Here is an 11,221-nt window from a genome sequence, read left to right as displayed (position 1 = left end):
GAAGAGAGGCTGTGGATCACATGGAAGGGCCTTATCATTTCACATCTTTTCCGACTGTCCTAATCAGTCTCTATACCTCTGGCTTCTTGCGAGCCCCTCCGCCATCCACTGGCCTTCCTTCTGTTCCTCGAGTTCACCCAGCTCTTAGCACCTGAGTGAGGCCTGGCATGGAGCTTCCCCCTGCCTGGACTCCTCTCCCCATCAGACTTGTGCTGGCTTTTTCCTTCCCATTCTTCTCTAACTCTTCCTCAGGGGGACCTGCCTACCCCATGCAGCCTAAAGTGGGTCTCCCTTTTCCTTGTTCAAAGCACTTATTATGCGTTATCATGAACACTCCTGTTAGTGTGCTTACTCCTTTAAAACTTGTTTCCCCTGCCTCAGTGTCCTCTTCATGAGATATGGAACAAGATGGTATTATTTTGCCCACCACTGTATACTTAGCATCTCATATTTGGAAGGGCCCAGTGGAGAGCTGCTGAATGAATGAATGAACCAATGAGTCTGAGTTCAAAGGCTGACTGTTTGGGAGAATCTGTGTTCCTCCCAGTACACCCCCAGACCACTGTTCCTCCATGTGATTCACTCCTTTCTTTTCACTCCCACTTGCCCCCTCTAAATGAAAGGAGATACAATTCTGTTGCTAATTTTGCTTTGTGTTGCAGGAAGTCAGAAATAACTCTATTTCGTGGTCTAAAAGAAAGCTTTCTAATCAGTTTTGTGATAAAATTGAATAGCCCTATGTTACACTGAAGTTTATCTACCAACAAATATGCTACAGGCATTTGACCTTTTAACATCTTGCTACAATAGAGTCTATGTCCCTACCCTCATTTCTACTTTCCACCAGAATGTTCTACTTAATTGCCTGAAATAACTAGAAGTTATCCATCAGATAGTAAAGATTCCACCTGCAATGTGGGAGACCTGGGTTTGATCCCTGGGTTGGAAAGATCCCCTGGAGGAGGGCATGGCAGCCCACTCCAGTATTATTGCCTGGAGAATCCCCATGGACAGAGGAGCCTGGCAGGCTGCAGTTCATGGGGTCACAAATAGTTGGACACAAAGCGCAGCACCCATATGCCATGGGCATGGATTATATAAATTCATTACTTGGTACTGGTTGGACAAATGTGAGGTGCCTCTGTATTGCTCTAGGTACTTTCAGAGATAAAAGAGAAAAGACATGGGTCCTTTCCACAAAAGACAGATCACTTCCCAAAGAATTAGGATAAAATACAATATCCACGGCCCTGCTTCTGTTGCTGCTGCTAAGTCGCTTCAGTCATGTCCCACTCTTAGCGACCCCATGGACTGCATCCTACCTGGCTCCTCCGTCCATGGGATTTTCCAGGCAAGAGTACTGAAGTGGGTTGCCATTGCCTTCTCCAATTTTTTTTTAAAAATTTATTGTAATATAGTTAATTTGCAGTGTGTTAGTTTTGGGTTTTTTAAAAAAAATTCTATTGAAATATAGTTGATTTACAGTGTTGTGAACAGAGCCTTTCTTAGGTCATGCCTCAGTAGCCTCCGGGGCCTCAGGATCACGATGGCAAAGTTGATTATCGCTGGCTAATGCTATGGAGACTGTGGCTGATTTAGAAAGTGCAAAAACATTCATAGCAGGCTGCAGCTTGAACAATTTCCATAGCTATGTGCTGTCCCCAGGAAAGATCCCAATTCATTAGCAGGACCCTACAGGATTCAGCCCCTGCCTGTCTTTTCAGCACAGTGATCTTAGGCCCTTCAGGGGTCCTACAGAGAGGCTGAGGTTCTCCCTTCTCATGCTTCATGCTTTTGCATATGCTGGGACTTCAGCTTCTGCATTCTCCACCCCTCCTTCACCCTTTTTTTTTAGATTGAATTATAGCTGATGTGCAGTATTATACAGGTGTACAAAATAGTGAGTCAGAATTTTTAAAGGTTATACTCCACTTATGGTTATTATAAAATATTGGCTCTACTTCCTGTGTTGTACAATGTATCTTTGTAGCTTATTTAATGCATAGTAGTTTGTGCCTCTTAATTCCATCTCCCCTTCCCTCTCCCCACTGGTTAACCACTAGTTTGTTCTCTACAACTGAATCTATCTTTTTGTTACATTCACTAGTTCGTTGTATTTTTTTAGATTCACAAATAAATGATATCATACAATATCTGTCTTTCTGTGTCGGACTTATTTCACTTAGCACGATGTCCTCAAAGTCCACACGTGTTGCAAATGGCAGAATTTTGTTGTTTTTTTTTTTTTATGGCCGAGTAATATTCCATTGTATATATACCACATCTTCTTTATCCATTCATATTAATGAATGCTTAAGTTGCTTTCATATATTGGCAATTATAAATAATGCTGCTATGAACATTGGGTACATGTGTCTTTTGGAATTAGTGTTTTTTGGGGTTTTTTGGATATATACCCAGGAGTGGAATTGCTGGGTCATATGGTAGTTGTATTTTTAGTTTTTTGAGAAAACTCCATACTGTTTCTCACAGTGGCTGCACCAATTTACATTCCCACTGTGTATGAGGGTTCCGTTTTCTCTACCTCCTTGCCAACATTCATTATTTGTGTTCTTTTTTATGATAGCCATTCTGACGGGTGTGAGGTGATAGCTCATTGTGGTTTTTAACTTGAATTTCTTTGATCATGTAAAGCATCTTTTCAAGTGCCTATTCTCCATCTTCATGCCCTCTTTGGAAAAAAATCTCTGTTTGGGTCTTCTGCCCATTTTTTACTGTTCTTGATCACTTCTTCTTGACAGCTTGGCAAGACTCAAGCTTGCTTTCCCAATTCCTGGGTTCCCATTGCACTTTGCAGTGGATACCTATTATGTATATGTGTGTGCATATATATGTATATGTATTACGCACTTATGTGTATACAAGTTTAACATTTATAACTAACATGTATTAAACACTACGTGCCAGGTGCTCTTCTGATCTCTCTTCACCTTTTAACCATCCGCACAGCAGTCACCTGACAGAGATGCTAGTAACTTAGGAAGTGACAGGACCAGAATTGGAACCCAGGACTGAGAGTCATGCATTTCAGAACTGTTCCTCAGCTGTCATCACACTATGTTACAACCACTGATGTCGTTCATAGTCACTTCTCTTGACTTTATTCCTTGAGGGCAGGGACTGATCTTGCTCAGTAAATGGAATACAGTATGAACTCAAGAATGAGTAAATGAGTTTAATGAGGCATGGAATTAAAAAAATGAATAATACCTTGTCCTTTATTTCAAGGGACTCACAGTCTCTTTTTCTCCTTTTTTCCTTCCCCAAATGATTGCAGGGCCTTTTAAAAAACCTGAGAAATTGGTATTATTATTCCAGCCTTACATGTAAGAAAAATGAAGCCAAGAGATGTTAAGTAACATGGCCAAGGTCATAGCTGGGAATAGGCACAGCCAAGATTCAAACCATAGTGGCTTGGCTCCAGACTCATGCTCTGAACCTCTAGAATAAGTATGTGTCCACTAGCCTCAGTGGGCAGAAAAGACACAAAAACGGATGCAAATCTAGAGACAGGTATGGAAGCTTAGGCAGTGAGGGAGGGAGAAGGACCCTGATGAGCACTTTGGAGCAGCCTGCCATGAGACTGACTGAAGAGCAGGCCCTAGTTGGGAGGGCAGGGTAGGGGACGCATAGAAAACAAAATGCTGGTGGGCATCTCTATTAGTGTTCCAGGGAGCTCTGGGCTCACTCACAACTGTCTCTTCCCTGCTGGGTAAAAGGGGCTCTAACTGGGATCTGGTGGGGAAGTTTCCTCGTGTGTGTGTGTGTGTGTGTGTGTCTGTGTGTATGTGGAGGGGGTGGGGTGTGTGGTGGGGATGGGGGGGTTGGGCATCTTGAATGACCTTGGAGTGGCCAGAGCAGCCCTCACCCTCCGGCCTTCCTTTTTCTTGTCCCAGCTCCCCACTTGCCAGCTGCCGACTTCTGTGAATCACAAGATCTCGTTGAGTCACTCATTCCCTCTCTGAGGAATAAATAATGTCAAGTCTCACAAAAGCCGAGCAGTCAGGTTTACAGAAGGCATCATGCAAAGGTGGAGCACGGGTCGGGCACGGCTGTTAGGATAAGGCTTGTTGCCAGGCTCTCAGCTTGAGATTTTGGGCCATCAACCCAGAGCCCCGGCTGTTTTAGCTTTGTTTAGATTTGATGCTCAGGCTGCCAGACTCAGCAAGAAGCAAAGTCAGACCCAAGGATCATAATTTTGGTCCAAATGGGGAAAATCTGAAATATGAAGATGAGTGTACATCAATTTGGTTGTCTCTCCAGTCGTCCTGAGACAGGCCTATCCTTTATTTGGCTCATGAATGCCCATGATTGACATCCTGAAAGTTAATTTAGTACTTTAATATTCCAGAGCTGCTTCCCACAGCCTATAATGTGCAGAGCCCTTTGAATGCAAAACCCAGAATGCTCCTGCTGTAGCAGAGAGAATGTGCAGTCAGGCAGAGGACAATAATATCTTGTGGCAGATATTTTGACCTCTCTCCAAGGGGGCGCTGCCATCTTTGTGTCTTGGTGTCTGATATGAGCCTCTCTCTAGAAGGGCCTCCCAATCTGGCTGGAGTAGGGGTAGCAGTGTTGTGTGGGTGTGTGTTAGTCACTCAGTCATGTCCGATGCTTTGCGACTCCATGGACGGTAGCCCACCAGGCTCCTCTGTCCATGGAATTCTCTAGGCAAGAATACTGGAGTGGGTTGCCATTCCCTTCTCCAGGCGATCTTCCCAACCCAGGGATCAAACCCAGGTCTCCTACATTGCAGGCAGATTCAGAAAAGCAATTTGATTTTATGGTGAAAAATTCAACAGGGTATAAATATAAGAACGGATTTTGCTCCTTGCAGGGCATAATTCTACTTCAGAAGAGAGGCTAATTAATGAAAATCTAATTTATAGAAGTTTGGGAAAAGTTTCGAAAAAATAGACTTTCTTTTTTAGAGCAGTTTTAGATTCACAGCAAAATGGAAGGAAGGTACAAAGATCTCTCCCCACCTCCACTCCTGTACATCTTTCCCATTATCAACCTCCCCCAAAAGACTGGTGTGTTGGTTGTAATGGGTGAACCTATGTTGACACATTATTATCACCCAGAGTTCAGAGCCTAGGAATTTAGTACTTGGACTCGAGCTAGATTGCCTGGATTCAGCTATAGCCCCACTGTATGCCTATAGACTATAGTTATATTAATATAAATAATGGCTTGGCACGGTATCTGGCACACAGGTAGGGCAAGCAGTTTGTGTTCATGCCCATCTCCTTCAGAAAAACCCGCCCTAGCCTCTCATGCAGTGATCCTTCCTGTGTGCTATACTTGAATGACCTCTTTATTTGCCTCTAAGATGTGAGATCCCTGGAGGCAGGGACTGTCTTTCTCACCTTCATGTCTGTGGCTGTAAAACCACCTTAAGGTATTAATTTCTGTTTCATACTTGTTCAGCAGCTTGAGCAAATAGTGGGACTTCCCCATAGCAAGAAAATCCTCAAGGGTGGCCTTAACTCTGTGGCCCAAATTTTGGCTCCCTGTCCACCAATGCCAAATAGAAATACGGAGACAGAGTTTAGAGGAAATAGAAAAGAGGAGCTTTATTATTTTTGCCAGGCAAAAGAGAAACGCAGCAGGCTAGTGCCTCAAGAACTGTGTCCCTCCTTCTTGAGAATAGGGAGAGGTTTAATATCCTCTTGAAATAATATCCTCTTGCTCTTTTTTTTCTCTTGCAGAGTTTCAAAACGGCCACAGCTGGCATCAGACAACTCAGTAACTGGGTCTTGTGTTCTGAAGTTATCCGCCTGTGACCTTCTTTTTTGAGATGCAGAATGCTACAAGAGTGCAGGGGGAAAAGAAAGCCAGGTGCACGGTGTAATTTATGGGTCAGAGAGTAATATGCTTTGTGAAGGACAAGTCCAGCTACAAGTGTTTGTTAGTAGTTACAGCTAAAGAATAACCAAGATTGTGTAATTCTTGTGGGCCAAACTTGATGCCTGTTTGACCGGTATGTGCCAAAGGCTGTTCACTCCTTTTCTGTTTTTGCTGTGACTCCTCCAGTTTTGTTGATGTCTTTTGCATCAGAAGTATAAAGGGAGAGTTCATTTAAAAAAGCATGAACCAGGCATCTAGAACATCATTCCTTTGTAAAATTTTGTTGTAGGAAAAAAGAGCGCTAGCTGAGAGAGGAAGAAGTGGACTGATCCTAGAGGGAAGATTTTGAGTTTCTGGAGGGACTGGAGAGGAAACAAACGTGCGGAACCTGGAGGAGTGGAGGCCAACACTTCTCTCCCTCTTTCTAGATCTGGTCTGTCAAAGGACCTCATGGAAAAAGAGCTCCAGTGTGCCCCGAGAAGGGAGGCTCATTGAACATTAAGTTTCCCTGCCTTCATAAGTTGTGGTGCTGGGCTGGGGCCACCGATTTCAAGGGATCATGTGGATTTTGACATTGACCATCTCCACGGTGCCACAGGGGATCAGAGGACCGTCTAAAATGCTCTGGGTTGTGCCAGAGTCCCAGAGCCCTACTCTTGACCCTAGGAGAAGGGTACCTCCCCTCTCTGCCCCCATCAAATTCACAAGTTTGAATTTCCTGAGTGGCGGGGCGCACCTAACAATTGTAATTTTATCTAGAGACATAAGAACGTGGCTTTCTGAACCCTGGTGAAATGAACTAAAATTCACACATGCAAGGTGTGCATGATCCTTGCCAGAGCAGGCCTGAGTGTGTTTGGTAGGTGGATGATGCAGGAAGCATCTTGAAATGGATCCAGTCTGTTTGAATAATACTATAGAAACAGTAGTTTTTGTTTACCAGCTTTGAATAAAGATTTTCCAGGGCAATTTCCTGAGCTTTTAAAGCACATTCAAATAAGTTGTCTTCCAAGAAAGATTCAAAAGACTTTCGTGACTGCAAGTAAGCAACAAGTTGAGTTTATAACTCTCAGTCTTATATTTGTTGGTTGCCCAGGCAGCTAAGCCTGGCTGCTTAACACTTGGACCCTGGAAAGATTGGAGTCTCCAGTCAGAACTTGTATCACAAAGCCCCACCTAATATGGTAAAGTTTGTTAAGCAAAACACCCAAATCCTACTTTGTATACTGCCCTTCATTTCACAAAGCTGCCTTGTACCTACATTTCCTGGTCTTTGTTAGAATGAAAGTTGTTAAGGCTGTTCTACTCTCACTTACTTGCAGTCATTCACCCAAGAATTACACAAACGAATTAAATCTAAAGATAATCCAAAAAAAAAAAAGTTCCCTTAGTCTTAGTGTCTGCTCATTCCCCTCTTCAGTCTTCAGAAACTTCTTTCTAGGTTGCTCTAATAACCTGCAGACTTGATTTATTTTCTTGCCCTTCTAAGTATCAGAAGAGTATCTACAAGAAAGAAAATAAATGGAAAAGTAGGAACAGGCTAAACAGTATGACAAAGCATTCAGGCAAATGTTGAAAGGTGAGATATTCCAGTGGACAACTGCTTTGGATTCTCAGCAAGTCAGCACCATAGAAACCAAGGATGTTATAAAGGAAAAGAAATTGGGACCCAACCACAAGTGCAGCCTGTGGTCCTAGATTAGATTCTAGTTTGAACAGTTTTGAACATCTGTTGGGAGAATAATTGTGGAAATTGGAATAAGACTTGGGTCATAAATGATATTAAAGCTCATTAAGTTTTAATATTAGGATTAATATTGTGGCTTGTTGGGAGTAAAAAGAATTCATTTTGGTTTCATAGGATGTCCTTATATTGGTGACTTGCATACTGAAGTATTTAGGGGTGAAATGCCGTGATGTCCAGCATAAAAAAATAATGTGAATATAAAACAATAAAATCTGGAAGAACTGAGTTATAGCTCACATTAGATCTTCCTTACATGATCCAATTAACTTGAAAGTCTGCTTTACTGTACATGAGTACAGATATGGTACACAAATACCTAGGTAGGGAAAGTACATGGAATCTGGGGTATGTTTTGCATTTAGTAAGTGTGTGAATTTGGATGTTTCTATCTGTGCCTGCTTCCCAGCTATAATATAGATGTAGTATTAGTGAATCTATTGCAGAAGGTAATTATGAGGTTAAATGAGTTGGTATACATAAGCTCATTAAAATAGTTCCTGGCACAAAGTGAACTGCTACATAAGTGTTAGTTATTATTATTATTATTGTTTTTGTTATTAAGGAGTATGATCCTAGAAGATGCTGTGTTGGCAAAAACTGGTAGAATCAGCACAGCTTCTTGAAATTTTTGGTATGCTTTTAGTAGCTGTGGGAGGCCTATATTCCTAGGAACCCATCTCTGAGTTCTTCCTTACAGCATATTAAGAAATGTCCCAACCATTGTTTTAGGGATTGGTGAACAGTGGTGAGACCTAAAAACATTTTTTTTTTCCTCACTGGTTATAATAAGGCTTTGGAGTTAGTGTCCTATTAAAAAATCCCAAGTTTTAAGTGTAATTAAATAATAGGTAAGCAAAGATATTACTAGAAGTAGAATTTTCTGACAAGAATACTTCTTTATTAGAGATGCTAGAATTAAAATTCATCTTTTCTTTAAAAAAAAAATTGGTGAAAATAACATGTGATGATTATCTTTATGTGTCAACTTGACTAGCCGTGGATGCCCACACTAAAAGTGGACTTCCTTGGTGGTCCAGTGGTTGAGAATCTGCCTGCCAATGCAGGGGACCTGGGTTCAATCCCTCATCTGGAAATATTCCGTATGCCATGAGGCAACTAAGCCCGCGTGCCACAACTACTGAGCCGCCACTCTAGAGCCGGTGATCTGCAACCAGAGAAAGCCCTGAGCAGCGACGAAGACCCAGAGCAGCCAAAAATAAACAAATAAAAATGAAAAAGAAATTTCTGGTTGTGTCAATTATCTGATCCAGGATGTTTGTGGATGAGACTAGCATTTGAATCGGTGGACTCAGTAAATTGTCCTCCACAATGAGGAGGGGCATTATCCAATCGGTTGAAGGCCTGAACAGAACAAAAAGGTGGAGGAAGGTCTAACTCGCTCTGTTTTTTGCTGCCTCACTGATAGAGCTGGGACACCTCATCTCATTCTCTCTGAACCTTGGATTGAAATTTATAGCATCAGCCCCTCTGATTCTCAGGCCCTTGACCCAGCTTTCCTGTGTCTCCAGCTTGCAGATGCAGACCATGGGTCTTTTCAGCCTACATAATTCCTTAGGCCAATTCCTCATAACCTCTGTCTCTTTCTCCTAACCAGTAGGATATACATTTGTTTGTTGTTTAGTCACTAAGTCGTATCTGACTCTTTGCGACCCCATGGACTGTAGCCCTCCAGGCTCCTCTATCCTTGGGATGACCCAGGCAAGAATACTGGAGTGGGTTGCTGTTTCCTCCTCTAGGGGATCTTCTCAACCCAGGGATTGAACCCATGTTTCCTGCATTGGGAGGCAGATTCTTTACCACTGAGCCAACTAGGAAGCCAGGAGATGTTTATCTATACGTATGTATCTGTATCTAACACACAATATAGGATGCCTTTATAAATATATCCCTTCAAGCAAATCTGACACATGATGATTTAAGACTACAGTTGGTCTCTGTCATTAACAGAATAGAAAAACAATAAATATGATTTTGTAACTATATTTTCAGATTTTTAGTTTAGATAAATGCTGTCCCTCAATTAACACTCCAAATGGCTTTAGTTTTCAGTGTTTCATGTCAATTTTGGCCCTTTAGTACAGCTTAATAACTTTTTAGTATCTTTCATCTAATATAAACAGAGCTTTTGAACTTTAGGGACTGTGAGGGACTTTGCAAAGTGTTCCAACAGCACATTTATCTTAGGTTTCAGAGTAAGCTGATATCTCAAGATTAAATGGATGTGTATCAGAGAAAGTCCTAAAGGGCTAGGTTAAAGTTTACAATTATGAGACATTATGAAAATCATTTATTTGATAAGGTCTGCACTATCAAACTTACAGCCTCAGAAATGAGAACATTGTTATGATGTTACTATATCACAGTTTCGTAAAAGCAAAAAACTTTATTTGAAATATACACATGAATAATTTAACATCTCCTGACACTGAATGACAAATACCTTGCTAACATACTTCACATGAGATATCTCATAACTTATCACAACACTCAAGGACCTTTCATGCCTGTTTCCCTTGAGATAACTGCTTTGCTGACAGGTTAAAAACTGGATTGAAATTTAGAATCAATTATTTATTCTTCATCCAACCAATATTTATTGAGTGCTTACTAGGTGTCAGGCCCAGTTCTAGGTTCTGGATATACACAGGTGAATAAAGCATCAAAATTCCTGCTTTGAGAATTGGAAACACAATTCTCTGGAGTCTAGCAGTTAGAATTGAAAACTACTTCTTCCATGGTTAGGTGGCATTCTAGCCTGGCTTTTTATAAGTTTAACTCTACAAGATGAGTTATTTTTCCTGATGGATAAAGGTCCCCAAATGCATCCTAAGTCTACAAAGAGTGAAAATCTGGACTAAAGCTAACTCCTTGAGAAAAACAAATAAACAAAAACCAAAAATAAAAAAACGCTCTTTGACATAGCTACTTCCTTAAAAAATAAAAAACCAACACACACACTCATACAAGTTTCTCTGTATCTTTTCAAATCATCACCCATTGTAGACATACTTTGTGAACATAAGGCAATACCCTATACAATTCAGGATTGCCTAGCCAGTGGACTATTTTTCTCTGTTACAGATACCTGATTGCAATAATTTTCATGTAGTACAAAAAAAAAAAAAAGAAAAAAGAAACCTCAGTGTGTTTCTATAATACAGTGACCTGAATTTGCTGGGAGAGACTGTAGTTCATCAGGTAAGGTTTTTGCTCCCTTAGCAACCAAATTGCCCTCATGCTGCAAACTATAACAACCTCTGCAGTCGCCTGACTTACTTGGGGAACCCAAAGTGCACACCGAAGCACCTGAATCTCTGAACACCAAGGCCCATATGTACATCTAACGTATAATTCATGGCTCAAGGTTGCTGTCTGTTATGTTACATGGGCAAGGAGTCTCAATAAGACATTTTAAAATAGTGACATTTCCCTATAGACAGCTTCTGCACCTATCTAAACTTTCTATAATTTAAAATAGAGCACAAGCTTTTCATATTGAAAAGTACTGGGATAAGCAAATAATGGGATGCCTTCAGCAGTAATCATGAGCATATAAAATTTTAAAATCATCATCGTTATACT

This window comes from Giraffa tippelskirchi, chromosome 1 (assembly GCF_054371585.1).
Source record: "Giraffa tippelskirchi isolate mGirTip1 chromosome 1, T2T-mGirTip1v1.2.pri, whole genome shotgun sequence".
Lineage (NCBI taxonomy): Eukaryota > Metazoa > Chordata > Mammalia > Artiodactyla > Giraffidae > Giraffa > Giraffa tippelskirchi.
This window is presented reverse-complemented; position numbering follows the sequence as displayed.